The sequence below is a fragment of the Lynx rufus genome, unplaced genomic scaffold (genome assembly GCF_022079265.1).
Source record: "Lynx rufus isolate CCGP_SWC_20201006 ecotype Redwood Valley unplaced genomic scaffold, mLynRuf1.p SCAF_15, whole genome shotgun sequence".
NCBI lineage: Eukaryota > Metazoa > Chordata > Mammalia > Carnivora > Felidae > Lynx > Lynx rufus.
This window is the reverse complement of record NW_025814829.1, coordinates 18,229-35,591: the sequence shown is the minus strand read 5'-3', so window position 1 is coordinate 35,591 and position 17,363 is coordinate 18,229. Positions and strand designations below refer to the sequence as shown.

The following is a 17,363-nucleotide window of genomic DNA, read 5'->3' as shown; positions in this document are numbered from 1 at the left end:
CCCCGCGCCCCGCGCCCACCGCCGCCCGCCTCTGGAGGGCGCTCTGGCCGCCTGGCCGCTCTCGGGCCCTCGGAGGCCGGCTGGGGAGCCCCGCCACGTCCCCGGCCCGGCGTCTTCCGCGTCCTCCGCGGCCCGCAGCTAGCGGCCCAGCCCGGCCCCGCGCGGGAAGGAGCAGAGGGGGCGGGCGCCAGGCCACACCACCTCCCGCATCCAGACGGGACCGGACCCATCTGCCTCCCACCCGAGCGACACCCACGGCGGCTGCGCGGCTGGGCGGCTGGGCGGCACGTCGCCGAGGAGCTCGCTGTGGCTGCCGCGGGGACCACACGAGGCCCCGGCTGCGCGGTGGCGACCCAGCGTCCGGCCTCGAGCCACGCAAAGGGCTGGGGCCGGTGGACGGTGGGCAGGCCGGGCACGCGCCGCCGGACGGCCGAGAAGAAGCGCCCCTGCCCCTCGGGAGCAAGAGGTGGCACCCAGAGCTGCGCAGGCCACCAAAAAGGGCGTCTTGCCTCCCCGTCGGGGAATCGAACCCCGGTCTCCCGCGTGACAGGCGGGGATACTCACCACTATACTAACGAGGACGGCGGCGGCCGGCCACCCGGGCGCCCGACCCCTCTCCGGCTGCCTCCCCACGCCTGCCCCTGCCTGCCCTCGACGCCCTGCCCTGCACGGGCGCCCGACACGGGCCACGCCCCACCCGACCCCAGCCCCGCTTCGGCCCCCTCTCCCGCACGGCAGCCCCCGGCCCCGACTCCGAGTCCGCCCGGACCCGGGGCCCACACACGGACCCGGACGGCGCTCAGTACTCCCAACGAGCGCTGCCTCTCTCTCGTCTGCCAGGCGGGCATCGCGCCGGGAGAAAAGGCCCCAGACGGCAAGCGGGACTGCGAGGGCGAGGGCGAGGGCGAGGGCGAGGAAGACGGGGTGGGGAGCAGGGCAAGGGGCGCCGACGCTGCACGGGGCCTGCAGGGAGCTGGGGGTGGGGGTGCGACTGCGACGGGAGCCGCGCTGGCGGCGGCGGCGGCGGCGGCGGCGGCGGCGGCGGCGAAGCGGCTGGCCGTGCTCCTCCGGGGCCGCCGCGCGTGTCTCGCCCCTTGCGCACCCACACAGCCGCCAGCCGGGCGCCATGACGGCCAAGGACACCAGCGTTAGCGCCGCGTCCCAGCCAGGCCAGCGGCGACGCGCTCACACCCGCCGTCAGGATGGCCGAGCGGTCTAAGGCGCTGCGTTCAGGTCGCAGTCTCCCCTGGAGGCGTGGGTTCGAATCCCACTCCTGACACGCCCACCTTTTGGCCCGCCCCACACAGCAGCCACGCCACCCGGGCCTGGACCACACCCCTCTCGCGGCCGCGGCCCGCCTCGCACCCGAGCACACGCTGCCCGGGACCGAGCTCCAGCCCCTCCACCCTCGCCGCCTCGGGCTCTGAGCGCGCGCGCGCGCGCTCGCACACACACACACACGCACGCACTCCCCGGCGACTCCAGCGCCTTTCCCACACCCGCAGGCTTCGCTGACTTCGCACCTGCTGCTTTCTGGAGGCTCTTTGGTCCTCCTTCTCGTCTATTCCCGCCCCTGCCCTCCTCACCCCGGCACTCGCGAACCAGCCCAGGCTGCAAAGCTCCCCGCGCTTCCCGCTCCCACATGTGGCCGCTGGACAGCGCCTGGCTCTTCCAGCCAGCCGTCCGCTTCCGCCGCCCCCGGGAACACGCACCCACCCCACCGGCACCCCGTGCTTTTCCCCCGGCCCTAGTCCATTCTCTCCACACCCTCCCGAGGCGGCCCACACGATTCTCCACCTGGGGGCCTTCCCCTGGCCACACCTACCTGCCTGCCTGTCTGCCTCCCGGGAGCCATACAGCCCAGCCGTCTGCTGGCCAGCCGGCGGCGCGGACCCCTCCCTTCTGTGGGCCTGGCTCACGAGTCCAAGCCGGGAAGGTGGCTGCAGGGAGCAGTGAGCGGAAGCCCTAGACCCCCCCGGGCCATCCAGCCGGGCGCCACGGCGCATCTCCTGGCTCGGGGAGGCCGCCGGCCGGCCACTCCGCCCCAGCGTTCCTCCCGGATCCAAGACCGCCCTCCTGCCTCCCAACCTGTCAAGGCACCCAGCCGGACCCCTAGGGAGAGGCGCTGGCCAGCGCGCTCAGGCCTTTGCTCTCTTGGCCCGAGACGCACTCAGAGGCGCAGGCGGCGCTACCTGGCCTCTAACTCCGTCCGACAGACGCCGGCGCGAGCGCAAACACACACACACACACACACACACACACACACACACACACACAAAGACACACAGCCCACCCATCCCCGCCCCCGGCCCCACGGCTCCACACACGAGAGGTCCGTTCCCCACCCCGTCTGCCGGGACACACACTGCACGCGCGAGAAAACCATCCGCCAAAGGGACTTTGGCTCGGGGCTGGGAGCAGCTGAAGGCAAGGTCCCTCGCCTGCCTGCACCTGCCACAGATGGCTCCGGCTGTTTGGGGTTCGGGCGCTGGCCGGGCTGGGTCCGGCTCCTGGCTGCCTCTGGGGACACGGGCAGGCTGTGGCGGCGGCCCTGGACCAGGGACAAAGCACAGGATGAGCCCAGTCCGCCTCCGTGCCTTCCTCTGCCCGGACGTCCGCGCCGCGCCGCGCCGCGCCCCGCCCCGCCCCGCCCCAGGGGCTGGCTCTCCGCGTGCCTGGAGCCTGTCTTGCAGACTGCCCGCCTCCTGCTCCCACGGAGAAGACGCTCACGCTCACGCTCACGCTCACGCTCACTCCTGGCGGGGACCGGCAACGGAGGCGGCCGGCGCCGCTGGGGAAGCCCTCTGTGGACCACGTCCGTGGGCGCATGGGTGGTTCAGTGGTAGAATTCTCGCCTGCCACGCGGGAGGCCCGGGTTCGATTCCCGGCCCATGCAACGCGCCATCCCCTTTTGGCCCCGCAGCGCCAACTGCGCGCTACGCTTCCTCTCTCCCACCTTCAGAGCACCTGGCCAAAGCCACGTCTGCTCCTCTCTGGGGGCCCGCCCACGCCCCATCACGTCCCCGCCCCTGCCCCTGCCGCACATTCCCTTCCTCCTCCCTGGCTCGCTCGCCCTGGGGACAAAACTCCGCCCGCCCGGGAGCCAAGGGCCCATCCGCGCCCGCCCGGACACCTGCCTTGCCCTTCTTTTCTTTAACGACGCTCGCCTCGCTCCAGTCTCCCGATTCACTGCAAGGAACGCATCCACGCACCAACTCGCGCTGCCACCCACACGCTCCTCCCCTTCCCTGGGCACCACCTCGCGCCCCCGCCCCTCCCACCAGCCCCTCCCACCCCGACACAGACACACACACACACACACACACGCGCGCGCGCGCGCGCGCTCTGGCTCACTCTACCCACACTCCAGAAATCCTCCCCTTTTGCACAACCGGCGGAAACCAAGCTGCCGCGCCGGGAGGGTCGCTCACAGACTCCAGGTGGCACCGGCACCCGCACCCGCAAGACCCCAGCGTGCCTAACGTCATGGTCGCGCAGGCCCTTGATTCTCTGCGTCCCGCTTCGCCGCCGCGCTATCGTGCCAACGCGGCTTCCTCTTCCACCGCGAGAGCCACCCACGGCACCAAAGTCCACCACCGTCCTCCATCCCTCTCCCACCCCGACCTCCACCTCTCCTCCCCTCCACACACACCCACACGCACACACACACGCAAAAGCGAGGACTCCGAGGAAACTTCCCGTGGGCACGGGAAGCACCCGGAGACCCACGGCCGCCCGCGGCTCCTCCGCACCGCTGCAGGGGGCTTGTCCGGTTGAAGCGAGTGTGTCCCAGCAGGTGTGCGCGGCGCACCGGCTGACCGCTCGGCCTCGAGAGGGGACACCTCTGATCACAGAGCAAATCCCCGGCGGACAGGGGTGCCCAAGTTGGGGCGGGAAGGAGACTGAGGTGTGCGATGGACCTTGGGAGGCATCCACAGAAGAGGACGGATACAGACAGGGGTGGACAGAGGGACGGACGGCGCCTATCTTGGCGAGGCACGGGGCGAGGCGGGATGGGAAACTGTGAAACGTGCAACTGTGAAAAGTGTGCGTGAGTGGGGGGGGGGTGGGTGGTGGAGGACGCCGCTCATCGGGGGTGCGGGCTGGGGCGCGGAGGTGGCGAAAGGGACCACTGGGTAACACGCTGGCCCCTTTGCCAAAGGATGGAAGGGACCGACGTGTCCTGCAATTGGAATGACAAGTTGGCGACAAGTGCGCCCAGTCCCCCGGGGTGCCTCGACCGCCACCCACCTGCCTGGCTGCTGGGTTGTCTTCCCCCGTGGCTCCCACGGCACCTCCCCGCTGTCTCACCTCCAGTGCCCCGGGGAGTCCGGGCCGTGCCCGGATGCCTCTTCCCTCCTCCACCTCCCGGGCACGGCGGTCGGACTCTGTGCTCGCATCGGCGCCCAAGACCGGCGTGCCCCTGGGGTCCGCTGTCCGTCGCCGGGGAGAGACGCAGCCAGCCAGGTCGTGGCGCTCCCGCCCCGCGTGGGGCAGGGAAGCCGCCCGAGAGGTGGCAGGCCCGAGGGGGGCTGCTCGGCCAGGTGACGGGACTCAGGGCTGCGCGTGGCTCACCTGACCCACGCGCCCGGCACCGCCACCGCGGGCACCTCAGGAGGGAGGACAGGATGGCTCGTCAGCCTGGCCAGCTAGGAGCGCCACCGGAGGGGGCGGTGGGGGTCCGAGCGCACTCGGGGGGCAGGGGCGCCTGCGCACACTGGTGGTCCCGGCCGGGGACAGAGGCCGCCCCGCCCACTCGCGTCTCGGGCTGTGGAAGCGAAGGTGCCAGGCGAGCGCGTGCGCGGGGGGGGGGGGGGGGGGGCGAAGGGGAGAGGCGATGCCGAGGGCCTCCGGTGGGCCAGCCAGGCCAAAAGGCTCGGACGGGCCGAGGTGGCAGGGCGAGGCCGGGGCCGCCCGTCGGGGCGTGGCAGGTGGCCTTGTGTGCACCCCTCCATCTTGGCGGCGGGGCCCGCGACAAGCTAGCCAGCTCTGGCCTGGCGTGCTGGCGTGGGCTAAAAGGGGGTGGTGCGGGTGCACTGGGGGCGAGACGGTGGGTGGCTCGGCTCGGCTCGGCCGGCCGGGAGGGGAGGCCCCGGAGGGCCAGAGGAAGAAGAAAGGCTTCCCTGACCGGGAATCGAACCCGGGCCGCGGCGGTGAGAGCGCCGAATCCTAACCACTAGACCACCAGGGAGCGACAGGCTGCGCGCCTGGCCTGCACCCCCTGGACCCAGCGCCTCCATTCCACCCACGCGGCTCCGCTTGGGCCCCGAGGCCCCTGCCTCTGCACGTCCAGCCGCCCGCGGGCCCCACGCAGTCCACCCGGCCCGCTGGCAGCACCCGCAAAACGCTGCGCGCCGGCCGCCCTCGCACCCGCACGCCGCCTCGGGCCACGTGCCCAGCGCCCAGCGCCCAGCGGGCCGGCACGCCGTCCCCCACTGCCAGCGCCCGGCGGGCCTGGCCAGGAGGGCCCCGGAGCGGCGCAAAAGGTCGGGCGGCTGCGTTGGCCGGGAATCGAACCCGGGTCAACTGCTTGGAAGGCAGCTATGCTCACCACTATACCACCAACGCTGCACGGCCCGGGCCGGCCCGACGCGGCCGGCCCAGGGTGCGCTCCGCGCCTTCTCGCCTTGGCGCTCTCTTGCCGCCGCCGCCGCCGCGCCTCCGCCGCCCGGCGCAGCCCTGCCCCGACGTCCCGCCCGGCCGCAGCTCTGCCCGGCCACCACGGGCTGCGGCCACCACGGGCTGCGGCCGCCCGGCGCCCCAGCCTCGCCCCTCCGACTCAGCTGCACCGGCCGGTCGCCGGGCACGCCCGCCCGCCCGCCCACCTGCCCGCCCCGCGCCCCGCGCCCCGCGCCCACCGCCGCCCGCCTCTGGAGGGCGCTCTGGCCGCCTGGCCGCTCTCGGGCCCTCGGAGGCCGGCTGGGGAGCCCCGCCACGTCCCCGGCCCGGCGTCTTCCGCGTCCTCCGCGGCCCGCAGCTAGCGGCCCAGCCCGGCCCCGCGCGGGAAGGAGCAGAGGGGGCGGGCGCCAGGCCACACCACCTCCCGCATCCAGACGGGACCGGACCCATCTGCCTCCCACCCGAGCGACACCCACGGCGGCTGCGCGGCTGGGCGGCTGGGCGGCACGTCGCCGAGGAGCTCGCTGTGGCTGCCGCGGGGACCACACGAGGCCCCGGCTGCGCGGTGGCGACCCAGCGTCCGGCCTCGAGCCACGCAAAGGGCTGGGGCCGGTGGACGGTGGGCAGGCCGGGCACGCGCCGCCGGACGGCCGAGAAGAAGCGCCCCTGCCCCTCGGGAGCAAGAGGTGGCACCCAGAGCTGCGCAGGCCACCAAAAAGGGCGTCTTGCCTCCCCGTCGGGGAATCGAACCCCGGTCTCCCGCGTGACAGGCGGGGATACTCACCACTATACTAACGAGGACGGCGGCGGCCGGCCACCCGGGCGCCCGACCCCTCTCCGGCTGCCTCCCCACGCCTGCCCCTGCCTGCCCTCGACGCCCTGCCCTGCACGGGCGCCCGACACGGGCCACGCCCCACCCGACCCCAGCCCCGCTTCGGCCCCCTCTCCCGCACGGCAGCCCCCGGCCCCGACTCCGAGTCCGCCCGGACCCGGGGCCCACACACGGACCCGGACGGCGCTCAGTACTCCCAACGAGCGCTGCCTCTCTCTCGTCTGCCAGGCGGGCATCGCGCCGGGAGAAAAGGCCCCAGACGGCAAGCGGGACTGCGAGGGCGAGGGCGAGGGCGAGGGCGAGGAAGGCGGGGTGGGGAGCAGGGCAAGGGGCGCCGACGCTGCACGGGGCCTGCAGGGAGCTGGGGGTGGGGGTGCGACTGCGACGGGAGCCGCGCTGGCGGCGGCGGCGGCGGCGGCGGCGGCGGCGGCGGCGGCGAAGCGGCTGGCCGTGCTCCTCCGGGGCCGCCGCGCGTGTCTCGCCCCTTGCGCACCCACACAGCCGCCAGCCGGGCGCCATGACGGCCAAGGACACCAGCGTTAGCGCCGCGTCCCAGCCAGGCCAGCGGCGACGCGCTCACACCCGCCGTCAGGATGGCCGAGCGGTCTAAGGCGCTGCGTTCAGGTCGCAGTCTCCCCTGGAGGCGTGGGTTCGAATCCCACTCCTGACACGCCCACCTTTTGGCCCGCCCCACACAGCAGCCACGCCACCCGGGCCTGGACCACACCCTCTCGCGGCCGCGGCCCGCCTCGCACCCGAGCACACGCTGCCCGGGACCGAGCTCCAGCCCCTCCACCCTCGCCGCCTCGGGCTCTGAGCGCGCGCGCGCGCGCGCGCGCTCGCACACACACACACACGCACGCACTCCCCGGCGACTCCAGCGCCTTTCCCACACCCGCAGGCTTCGCTGACTTCGCACCTGCTGCTTTCTGGAGGCTCTTTGGTCCTCCTTCTCGTCTATTCCCGCCCCTGCCCTCCTCACCCCGGCACTCGCGAACCAGCCCAGGCTGCAAAGCTCCCCGCGCTTCCCGCTCCCACATGTGGCCGCTGGACAGCGCCTGGCTCTTCCAGCCAGCCGTCCGCTTCCGCCGCCCCCGGGAACACGCACCCACCCCACCGGCACCCCGTGCTTTTCCCCCGGCCCTAGTCCATTCTCTCCACACCCTCCCGAGGCGGCCCACACGATTCTCCACCTGGGGGCCTTCCCCTGGCCACACCTACCTGCCTGCCTGTCTGCCTCCCGGGAGCCATACAGCCCAGCCGTCTGCTGGCCAGCCGGCGGCGCGGACCCCTCCCTTCTGTGGGCCTGGCTCACGAGTCCAAGCCGGGAAGGTGGCTGCAGGGAGCAGTGAGCGGAAGCCCTAGACCCCCCCGGGCCATCCAGCCGGGCGCCACGGCGCATCTCCTGGCTCGGGGAGGCCGCCGGCCGGCCACTCCGCCCCAGCGTTCCTCCCGGATCCAAGACCGCCCTCCTGCCTCCCAACCTGTCAAGGCACCCAGCCGGACCCCTAGGGAGAGGCGCCGGCCAGCGCGCTCAGGCCTTTGCTCTCTTGGCCCGAGACGCACTCAGAGGCGCAGGCGGCGCTACCTGGCCTCTAACTCCGTCCGACAGACGCCGGCGCGAGCGCAAACACACACACACACACACACACACACACACACACACACACACAAAGACACACAGCCCACCCATCCCCGCCCCCGGCCCCACGGCTCCACACACGAGAGGTCCGTTCCCCACCCCGTCTGCCGGGACACACACTGCACGCGCGAGAAAACCATCCGCCAAAGGGACTTTGGCTCGGGGCTGGGAGCAGCTGAAGGCAAGGTCCCTCGCCTGCCTGCACCTGCCACAGATGGCTCCGGCTGTTTGGGGTTCGGGCGCTGGCCGGGCTGGGTCCGGCTCCTGGCTGCCTCTGGGGACACGGGCAGGCTGTGGCGGCGGCCCTGGACCAGGGACAAAGCACAGGATGAGCCCAGTCCGCCTCCGTGCCTTCCTCTGCCCGGACGTCCGCGCCGCGCCGCGCCGCGCCCCGCCCCGCCCCGCCCCAGGGGCTGGCTCTCCGCGTGCCTGGAGCCTGTCTTGCAGACTGCCCGCCTCCTGCTCCCACGGAGAAGACGCTCACGCTCACGCTCACGCTCACGCTCACGCTCACTCCTGGCGGGGACCGGCAACGGAGGCGGCCGGCGCCGCTGGGGAAGCCCTCTGTGGACCACGTCCGTGGGCGCATGGGTGGTTCAGTGGTAGAATTCTCGCCTGCCACGCGGGAGGCCCGGGTTCGATTCCCGGCCCATGCAACGCGCCATCCCCTTTTGGCCCCGCAGCGCCAACTGCGCGCTACGCTTCCTCTCTCCCACCTTCAGAGCACCTGGCCAAAGCCACGTCTGCTCCTCTCTGGGGGCCCGCCCACGCCCCATCCCGTCCCCGCCCCTGCCCCTGCCGCACATTCCCTTCCTCCTCCCTGGCTCGCTCGCCCTGGGGACAAAACTCCGCCCGCCCGGGAGCCAAGGGCCCATCCGCGCCCGCCCGGACACCTGCCTTGCCCTTCTTTTCTTTAACGACGCTCGCCTCGCTCCAGTCTCCCGATTCACTGCAAGGAACGCATCCACGCACCAACTCGCGCTGCCACCCACACGCTCCTCCCCTTCCCTGGGCACCACCTCGCGCCCCCGCCCCTCCCACCAGCCCCTCCCACCCCGACACAGACACACACACACACACACACACACGCGCGCGCGCGCGCGCGCTCTGGCTCACTCTACCCACACTCCAGAAATCCTCCCCTTTTGCACAACCGGCGGAAACCAAGCTGCCGCGCCGGGAGGGTCGCTCACAGACTCCAGGTGGCACCGGCACCCGCACCCGCAAGACCCCAGCGTGCCTAACGTCATGGTCGCGCAGGCCCTTGATTCTCTGCGTCCCGCTTCGCCGCCGCGCTATCGTGCCAACGCGGCTTCCTCTTCCACCGCGAGAGCCACCCACGGCACCAAAGTCCACCACCGTCCTCCATCCCTCTCCCACCCCGACCTCCACCTCTCCTCCCCTCCACACACACCCACACGCACACACACACGCAAAAGCGAGGACTCCGAGGAAACTTCCCGTGGGCACGGGAAGCACCCGGAGACCCACGGCCGCCCGCGGCTCCTCCGCACCGCTGCAGGGGGCTTGTCCGGTTGAAGCGAGTGTGTCCCAGCAGGTGTGCGCGGCGCACCGGCTGACCGCTCGGCCTCGAGAGGGGACACCTCTGATCACAGAGCAAATCCCCGGCGGACAGGGGTGCCCAAGTTGGGGCGGGAAGGAGACTGAGGTGTGCGATGGACCTTGGGAGGCATCCACAGAAGAGGACGGATACAGACAGGGGTGGACAGAGGGACGGACGGCGCCTATCTTGGCGAGGCACGGGGCGAGGCGGGATGGGAAACTGTGAAACGTGCAACTGTGAAAAGTGTGCGTGAGTGGGGGGGGGGGTGGGTGGTGGAGGACGCCGCTCATCGGGGGTGCGGGCTGGGGCGCGGAGGTGGCGAAAGGGACCACTGGGTAACACGCTGGCCCCTTTGCCAAAGGATGGAAGGGACCGACGTGTCCTGCAATTGGAATGACAAGTTGGCGACAAGTGCGCCCAGTCCCCCGGGGTGCCTCGACCGCCACCCACCTGCCTGGCTGCTGGGTTGTCTTCCCCCGTGGCTCCCACGGCACCTCCCCGCTGTCTCACCTCCAGTGCCCCGGGGAGTCCGGGCCGTGCCCGGATGCCTCTTCCCTCCTCCACCTCCCGGGCACGGCGGTCGGACTCTGTGCTCGCATCGGCGCCCAAGACCGGCGTGCCCCTGGGGTCCGCTGTCCGTCGCCGGGGAGAGACGCAGCCAGCCAGGTCGTGGCGCTCCCGCCCCGCGTGGGGCAGGGAAGCCGCCCGAGAGGTGGCAGGCCCGAGGGGGGCTGCTCGGCCAGGTGACGGGACTCAGGGCTGCGCGTGGCTCACCTGACCCACGCGCCCGGCACCGCCACCGCGGGCACCTCAGGAGGGAGGACAGGATGGCTCGTCAGCCTGGCCAGCTAGGAGCGCCACCGGAGGGGGCGGTGGGGGTCCGAGCGCACTCGGGGGGCAGGGGCGCCTGCGCACACTGGTGGTCCCGGCCGGGGACAGAGGCCGCCCCGCCCACTCGCGTCTCGGGCTGTGGAAGCGAAGGTGCCAGGCGAGCGCGTGCGCGGGGGGGGGGGGGGGGGGCGAAGGGGAGAGGCGATGCCGAGGGCCTCCGGTGGGCCAGCCAGGCCAAAAGGCTCGGACGGGCCGAGGTGGCAGGGCGAGGCCGGGGCCGCCCGTCGGGGCGTGGCAGGTGGCCTTGTGTGCACCCCTCCATCTTGGCGGCGGGGCCCGCGACAAGCTAGCCAGCTCTGGCCTGGCGTGCTGGCGTGGGCTAAAAGGGGGTGGTGCGGGTGCACTGGGGGCGAGACGGTGGGTGGCTCGGCTCGGCTCGGCCGGCCGGGAGGGGAGGCCCCGGAGGGCCAGAGGAAGAAGAAAGGCTTCCCTGACCGGGAATCGAACCCGGGCCGCGGCGGTGAGAGCGCCGAATCCTAACCACTAGACCACCAGGGAGCGACAGGCTGCGCGCCTGGCCTGCACCCCCTGGACCCAGCGCCTCCATTCCACCCACGCGGCTCCGCTTGGGCCCCGAGGCCCCTGCCTCTGCACGTCCAGCCGCCCGCGGGCCCCACGCAGTCCACCCGGCCCGCTGGCAGCACCCGCAAAACGCTGCGCGCCGGCCGCCCTCGCACCCGCACGCCGCCTCGGGCCACGTGCCCAGCGCCCAGCGCCCAGCGGGCCGGCACGCCGTCCCCCACTGCCAGCGCCCGGCGGGCCTGGCCAGGAGGGCCCCGGAGCGGCGCAAAAGGTCGGGCGGCTGCGTTGGCCGGGAATCGAACCCGGGTCAACTGCTTGGAAGGCAGCTATGCTCACCACTATACCACCAACGCTGCACGGCCCGGGCCGGCCCGACGCGGCCGGCCCAGGGTGCGCTCCGCGCCTTCTCGCCTTGGCGCTCTCTTGCCGCCGCCGCCGCCGCGCCTCCGCCGCCCGGCGCAGCCCTGCCCCGACGTCCCGCCCGGCCGCAGCTCTGCCCGGCCACCACGGGCTGCGGCCACCACGGGCTGCGGCCGCCCGGCGCCCCAGCCTCGCCCCTCCGACTCAGCTGCACCGGCCGGTCGCCGGGCACGCCCGCCCGCCCGCCCACCTGCCCGCCCCGCGCCCCGCGCCCCGCGCCCACCGCCGCCCGCCTCTGGAGGGCGCTCTGGCCGCCTGGCCGCTCTCGGGCCCTCGGAGGCCGGCTGGGGAGCCCCGCCACGTCCCCGGCCCGGCGTCTTCCGCGTCCTCCGCGGCCCGCAGCTAGCGGCCCAGCCCGGCCCCGCGCGGGAAGGAGCAGAGGGGGCGGGCGCCAGGCCACACCACCTCCCGCATCCAGACGGGACCGGACCCATCTGCCTCCCACCCGAGCGACACCCACGGCGGCTGCGCGGCTGGGCGGCTGGGCGGCACGTCGCCGAGGAGCTCGCTGTGGCTGCCGCGGGGACCACACGAGGCCCCGGCTGCGCGGTGGCGACCCAGCGTCCGGCCTCGAGCCACGCAAAGGGCTGGGGCCGGTGGACGGTGGGCAGGCCGGGCACGCGCCGCCGGACGGCCGAGAAGAAGCGCCCCTGCCCCTCGGGAGCAAGAGGTGGCACCCAGAGCTGCGCAGGCCACCAAAAAGGGCGTCTTGCCTCCCCGTCGGGGAATCGAACCCCGGTCTCCCGCGTGACAGGCGGGGATACTCACCACTATACTAACGAGGACGGCGGCGGCCGGCCACCCGGGCGCCCGACCCCTCTCCGGCTGCCTCCCCACGCCTGCCCCTGCCTGCCCTCGACGCCCTGCCCTGCACGGGCGCCCGACACGGGCCACGCCCCACCCGACCCCAGCCCCGCTTCGGCCCCCCTCTCCCGCACGGCAGCCCCCGGCCCCGACTCCGAGTCCGCCCGGACCCGGGGCCCACACACGGACCCGGACGGCGCTCAGTACTCCCAACGAGCGCTGCCTCTCTCTCGTCTGCCAGGCGGGCATCGCGCCGGGAGAAAAGGCCCCAGACGGCAAGCGGGACTGCGAGGGCGAGGGCGAGGGCGAGGGCGAGGAAGGCGGGGTGGGGAGCAGGGCAAGGGGCGCCGACGCTGCACGGGGCCTGCAGGGAGCTGGGGGTGGGGGTGCGACTGCGACGGGAGCCGCGCTGGCGGCGGCGGCGGCGGCGGCGGCGGCGGCGGCGGCGGCGGCGGCGAAGCGGCTGGCCGTGCTCCTCCGGGGCCGCCGCGCGTGTCTCGCCCCTTGCGCACCCACACAGCCGCCAGCCGGGCGCCATGACGGCCAAGGACACCAGCGTTAGCGCCGCGTCCCAGCCAGGCCAGCGGCGACGCGCTCACACCCGCCGTCAGGATGGCCGAGCGGTCTAAGGCGCTGCGTTCAGGTCGCAGTCTCCCCTGGAGGCGTGGGTTCGAATCCCACTCCTGACACGCCCACCTTTTGGCCCGCCCCACACAGCAGCCACGCCACCCGGGCCTGGACCACACCCTCTCGCGGCCGCGGCCCGCCTCGCACCCGAGCACACGCTGCCCGGGACCGAGCTCCAGCCCCTCCACCCTCGCCGCCTCGGGCTCTGAGCGCGCGCACGCGCGCGCGCGCTCGCACACACACACGCACGCACGCACTCCCCGGCGACTCGAGCGCCTTTCCCACACCCGCAGGCTTCGCTGACTTCGCACCTGCTGCTTTCTGGAGGCTCTTTGGTCCTCCTTCTCGTCTATTCCCGCCCCTGCCCTCCTCACCCCGGCACTCGCGAACCAGCCCAGGCTGCAAAGCTCCCCGCGCTTCCCGCTCCCACATGTGGCCGCTGGACAGCGCCTGGCTCTTCCAGCCAGCCGTCCGCTTCCGCCGCCCCCGGGAACACGCACCCACCCCACCGGCACCCCGTGCTTTTCCCCCGGCCCTAGTCCATTCTCTCCACACCCTCCCGAGGCGGCCCACACGATTCTCCACCTGGGGGCCTTCCCCTGGCCACACCTACCTGCCTGCCTGTCTGCCTCCCGGGAGCCATACAGCCCAGCCGTCTGCTGGCCAGCCGGCGGCGCGGACCCCTCCCTTCTGTGGGCCTGGCTCACGAGTCCAAGCCGGGAAGGTGGCTGCAGGGAGCAGTGAGCGGAAGCCCTAGACCCCCCCCCCCCCGGGCCATCCAGCCGGGCGCCACGGCGCATCTCCTGGCTCGGGGAGGCCGCCGGCCGGCCACTCCGCCCCAGCGTTCCTCCCGGATCCAAGACCGCCCTCCTGCCTCCCAACCTGTCAAGGCACCCAGCCGGACCCCTAGGGAGAGGCGCCGGCCAGCGCGCTCAGGCCTTTGCTCTCTTGGCCCGAGACGCACTCAGAGGCGCAGGCGGCGCTACCTGGCCTCTAACTCCGTCCGACAGACGCCGGCGCGAGCGCAAACACACACACACACACACACACACACACACACACACACACACAAAGACACACAGCCCACCCATCCCCGCCCCCGGCCCCACGGCTCCACACACGAGAGGTCCGTTCCCCACCCCGTCCGCCGGGACACACACTGCACGCGCGAGAAAACCATCCGCCAAAGGGACTTTGGCTCGGGGCTGGGAGCAGCTGAAGGCAAGGTCCCTCGCCTGCCTGCACCTGCCACAGATGGCTCCGGCTGTTTGGGGTTCGGGCGCTGGCCGGGCTGGGTCCGGCTCCTGGCTGCCTCTGGGGACACGGGCAGGCTGTGGCGGCGGCCCTGGACCAGGGACAAAGCACAGGATGAGCCCAGTCCGCCTCCGTGCCTTCCTCTGCCCGGACGTCCGCGCCGCGCCGCGCCGCGCCCCCGCCCCGCCCCGCCCCAGGGGCTGGCTCTCCGCGTGCCTGGAGCCTGTCTTGCAGACTGCCCGCCTCCTGCTCCCACGGAGAAGACGCTCACGCTCACGCTCACGCTCACGCTCACGCTCACTCCTGGCGGGGACCGGCAACGGAGGCGGCCGGCGCCGCTGGGGAAGCCCTCTGTGGACCACGTCCGTGGGCGCATGGGTGGTTCAGTGGTAGAATTCTCGCCTGCCACGCGGGAGGCCCGGGTTCGATTCCCGGCCCATGCAACGCGCCATCCCCTTTTGGCCCCGCAGCGCCAACTGCGCGCTACGCTTCCTCTCTCCCACCTTCAGAGCACCTGGCCAAAGCCACGTCTGCTCCTCTCTGGGGGCCCGCCCACGCCCCATCACGTCCCCGCCCCTGCCCCTGCCGCACATTCCCTTCCTCCTCCCTGGCTCGCTCGCCCTGGGGACAAAACTCCGCCCGCCCGGGAGCCAAGGGCCCATCCGCGCCCGCCCGGACACCTGCCTTGCCCTTCTTTTCTTTAACGACGCTCGCCTCGCTCCAGTCTCCCGATTCACTGCAAGGAACGCATCCACGCACCAACTCGCGCTGCCACCCACACGCTCCTCCCCTTCCCTGGGCACCACCTCGCGCCCCCGCCCCTCCCACCAGCCCCTCCCACCCCGACACAGACACACACACACACACACACACGCGCGCGCGCGCGCGCGCTCTGGCTCACTCTACCCACACTCCAGAAATCCTCCCCTTTTGCACAACCGGCGGAAACCAAGCTGCCGCGCCGGGAGGGTCGCTCACAGACTCCAGGTGGCACCGGCACCCGCACCCGCAAGACCCCAGCGTGCCTAACGTCATGGTCGCGCAGGCCCTTGATTCTCTGCGTCCCGCTTCGCCGCCGCGCTATCGTGCCAACGCGGCTTCCTCTTCCACCGCGAGAGCCACCCACGGCACCAAAGTCCACCACCGTCCTCCATCCCTCTCCCACCCCGACCTCCACCTCTCCTCCCCTCCACACACACCCACACGCACACACACACGCAAAAGCGAGGACTCCGAGGAAACTTCCCGTGGGCACGGGAAGCACCCGGAGACCCACGGCCGCCCGCGGCTCCTCCGCACCGCTGCAGGGGGCTTGTCCGGTTGAAGCGAGTGTGTCCCAGCAGGTGTGCGCGGCGCACCGGCTGACCGCTCGGCCTCGAGAGGGGACACCTCTGATCACAGAGCAAATCCCCGGCGGACAGGGGTGCCCAAGTTGGGGCGGGAAGGAGACTGAGGTGTGCGATGGACCTTGGGAGGCATCCACAGAAGAGGACGGATACAGACAGGGGTGGACAGAGGGACGGACGGCGCCTATCTTGGCGAGGCACGGGGCGAGGCGGGATGGGAAACTGTGAAACGTGCAACTGTGAAAAGTGTGCGTGAGTGGGGGGGGGGTGGGTGGTGGAGGACGCCGCTCATCGGGGGTGCGGGCTGGGGCGCGGAGGTGGCGAAAGGGACCACTGGGTAACACGCTGGCCCCTTTGCCAAAGGATGGAAGGGACCGACGTGTCCTGCAATTGGAATGACAAGTTGGCGACAAGTGCGCCCAGTCCCCCGGGGTGCCTCGACCGCCACCCACCTGCCTGGCTGCTGGGTTGTCTTCCCCCGTGGCTCCCACGGCACCTCCCCGCTGTCTCACCTCCAGTGCCCCGGGGAGTCCGGGCCGTGCCCGGATGCCTCTTCCCTCCTCCACCTCCCGGGCACGGCGGTCGGACTCTGTGCTCGCATCGGCGCCCAAGACCGGCGTGCCCCTGGGGTCCGCTGTCCGTCGCCGGGGAGAGACGCAGCCAGCCAGGTCGTGGCGCTCCCGCCCCGCGTGGGGCAGGGAAGCCGCCCGAGAGGTGGCAGGCCCGAGGGGGGCTGCTCGGCCAGGTGACGGGACTCAGGGCTGCGCGTGGCTCACCTGACCCACGCGCCCGGCACCGCCACCGCGGGCACCTCAGGAGGGAGGACAGGATGGCTCGTCAGCCTGGCCAGCTAGGAGCGCCACCGGAGGGGGCGGTGGGGGTCCGAGCGCACTCGGGGGGCAGGGGCGCCTGCGCACACTGGTGGTCCCGGCCGGGGACAGAGGCCGCCCCGCCCACTCGCGTCTCGGGCTGTGGAAGCGAAGGTGCCAGGCGAGCGCGTGCGCGGGGGGGGGGGGGGCGAAGGGGAGAGGCGATGCCGAGGGCCTCCGGTGGGCCAGCCAGGCCAAAAGGCTCGGACGGGCCGAGGTGGCAGGGCGAGGCCGGGGCCGCCCGTCGGGGCGTGGCAGGTGGCCTTGTGTGCACCCCTCCATCTTGGCGGCGGGGCCCGCGACAAGCTAGCCAGCTCTGGCCTGGCGTGCTGGCGTGGGCTAAAAGGGGGTGGTGCGGGTGCACTGGGGGCGAGACGGTGGGTGGCTCGGCTCGGCTCGGCCGGCCGGGAGGGGAGGCCCCGGAGGGCCAGAGGAAGAAGAAAGGCTTCCCTGACCGGGAATCGAACCCGGGCCGCGGCGGTGAGAGCGCCGAATCCTAACCACTAGACCACCAGGGAGCGACAGGCTGCGCGCCTGGCCTGCACCCCCTGGACCCAGCGCCTCCATTCCACCCACGCGGCTCCGCTTGGGCCCCGAGGCCCCTGCCTCTGCACGTCCAGCCGCCCGCGGGCCCCACGCAGTCCACCCGGCCCGCTGGCAGCACCCGCAAAACGCTGCGCGCCGGCCGCCCTCGCACCCGCACGCCGCCTCGGGCCACGTGCCCAGCGCCCAGCGCCCAGCGGGCCGGCACGCCGTCCCCCACTGCCAGCGCCCGGCGGGCCTGGCCAGGAGGGCCCCGGAGCGGCGCAAAAGGTCGGGCGGCTGCGTTGGCCGGGAATCGAACCCGGGTCAACTGCTTGGAAGGCAGCTATGCTCACCACTATACCACCAACGCTGCACGGCCCGGGCCGGCCCGACGCGGCCGGCCCAGGGTGCGCTCCGCGCCTTCTCGCCTTGGCGCTCTCTTGCCGCC

The 17,363-nt window shown here is 73.1% G+C and overlaps 15 non-coding genes across 15 annotated transcripts; 6 read left to right on the top strand and 9 right to left on the bottom strand.

Annotated features, from left to right (window-relative positions):
• Positions 1 to 509: 509 nt before the first annotated feature.
• On the bottom strand, positions 510 to 581 carry TRNAD-GUC (transfer RNA aspartic acid (anticodon GUC)). The gene has a single exon. It is a non-coding gene; the product is annotated as a tRNA-Asp (tRNA).
• Positions 582 to 1,196: 615 nt separating this feature from the next.
• Positions 1,197 to 1,279, top strand: TRNAL-CAG (transfer RNA leucine (anticodon CAG)). The gene has a single exon. It is a non-coding gene; the product is annotated as a tRNA-Leu (tRNA).
• A 1,546-nt stretch (positions 1,280 to 2,825) lies between these two features.
• Positions 2,826 to 2,896, top strand: TRNAG-GCC (transfer RNA glycine (anticodon GCC)). The gene has a single exon. It is a non-coding gene; the product is annotated as a tRNA-Gly (tRNA).
• Positions 2,897 to 5,119: 2,223 nt separating this feature from the next.
• Positions 5,120 to 5,191, bottom strand: TRNAE-CUC (transfer RNA glutamic acid (anticodon CUC)). The gene has a single exon. It is a non-coding gene; the product is annotated as a tRNA-Glu (tRNA).
• Positions 5,192 to 5,496: 305 nt separating this feature from the next.
• TRNAG-UCC (transfer RNA glycine (anticodon UCC)) lies at positions 5,497 to 5,568 on the bottom strand. The gene has a single exon. It is a non-coding gene; the product is annotated as a tRNA-Gly (tRNA).
• A 780-nt stretch (positions 5,569 to 6,348) lies between these two features.
• On the bottom strand, positions 6,349 to 6,420 carry TRNAD-GUC (transfer RNA aspartic acid (anticodon GUC)). Its single transcript has one exon. It is a non-coding gene; the product is annotated as a tRNA-Asp (tRNA).
• Positions 6,421 to 7,038: 618 nt separating this feature from the next.
• TRNAL-CAG (transfer RNA leucine (anticodon CAG)) lies at positions 7,039 to 7,121 on the top strand. Its single transcript has one exon. It is a non-coding gene; the product is annotated as a tRNA-Leu (tRNA).
• A 1,557-nt stretch (positions 7,122 to 8,678) lies between these two features.
• On the top strand, positions 8,679 to 8,749 carry TRNAG-GCC (transfer RNA glycine (anticodon GCC)). Its single transcript has one exon. It is a non-coding gene; the product is annotated as a tRNA-Gly (tRNA).
• A 2,225-nt stretch (positions 8,750 to 10,974) lies between these two features.
• Positions 10,975 to 11,046, bottom strand: TRNAE-CUC (transfer RNA glutamic acid (anticodon CUC)). Its single transcript has one exon. It is a non-coding gene; the product is annotated as a tRNA-Glu (tRNA).
• A 305-nt stretch (positions 11,047 to 11,351) lies between these two features.
• On the bottom strand, positions 11,352 to 11,423 carry TRNAG-UCC (transfer RNA glycine (anticodon UCC)). The gene has a single exon. It is a non-coding gene; the product is annotated as a tRNA-Gly (tRNA).
• A 780-nt stretch (positions 11,424 to 12,203) lies between these two features.
• On the bottom strand, positions 12,204 to 12,275 carry TRNAD-GUC (transfer RNA aspartic acid (anticodon GUC)). The gene has a single exon. It is a non-coding gene; the product is annotated as a tRNA-Asp (tRNA).
• Positions 12,276 to 12,900: 625 nt separating this feature from the next.
• Positions 12,901 to 12,983, top strand: TRNAL-CAG (transfer RNA leucine (anticodon CAG)). The gene has a single exon. It is a non-coding gene; the product is annotated as a tRNA-Leu (tRNA).
• Positions 12,984 to 14,547: 1,564 nt separating this feature from the next.
• TRNAG-GCC (transfer RNA glycine (anticodon GCC)) lies at positions 14,548 to 14,618 on the top strand. Its single transcript has one exon. It is a non-coding gene; the product is annotated as a tRNA-Gly (tRNA).
• A 2,218-nt stretch (positions 14,619 to 16,836) lies between these two features.
• On the bottom strand, positions 16,837 to 16,908 carry TRNAE-CUC (transfer RNA glutamic acid (anticodon CUC)). The gene has a single exon. It is a non-coding gene; the product is annotated as a tRNA-Glu (tRNA).
• A 305-nt stretch (positions 16,909 to 17,213) lies between these two features.
• On the bottom strand, positions 17,214 to 17,285 carry TRNAG-UCC (transfer RNA glycine (anticodon UCC)). Its single transcript has one exon. It is a non-coding gene; the product is annotated as a tRNA-Gly (tRNA).
• Between the last annotated feature and the right edge of the window lie 78 nt (positions 17,286 to 17,363).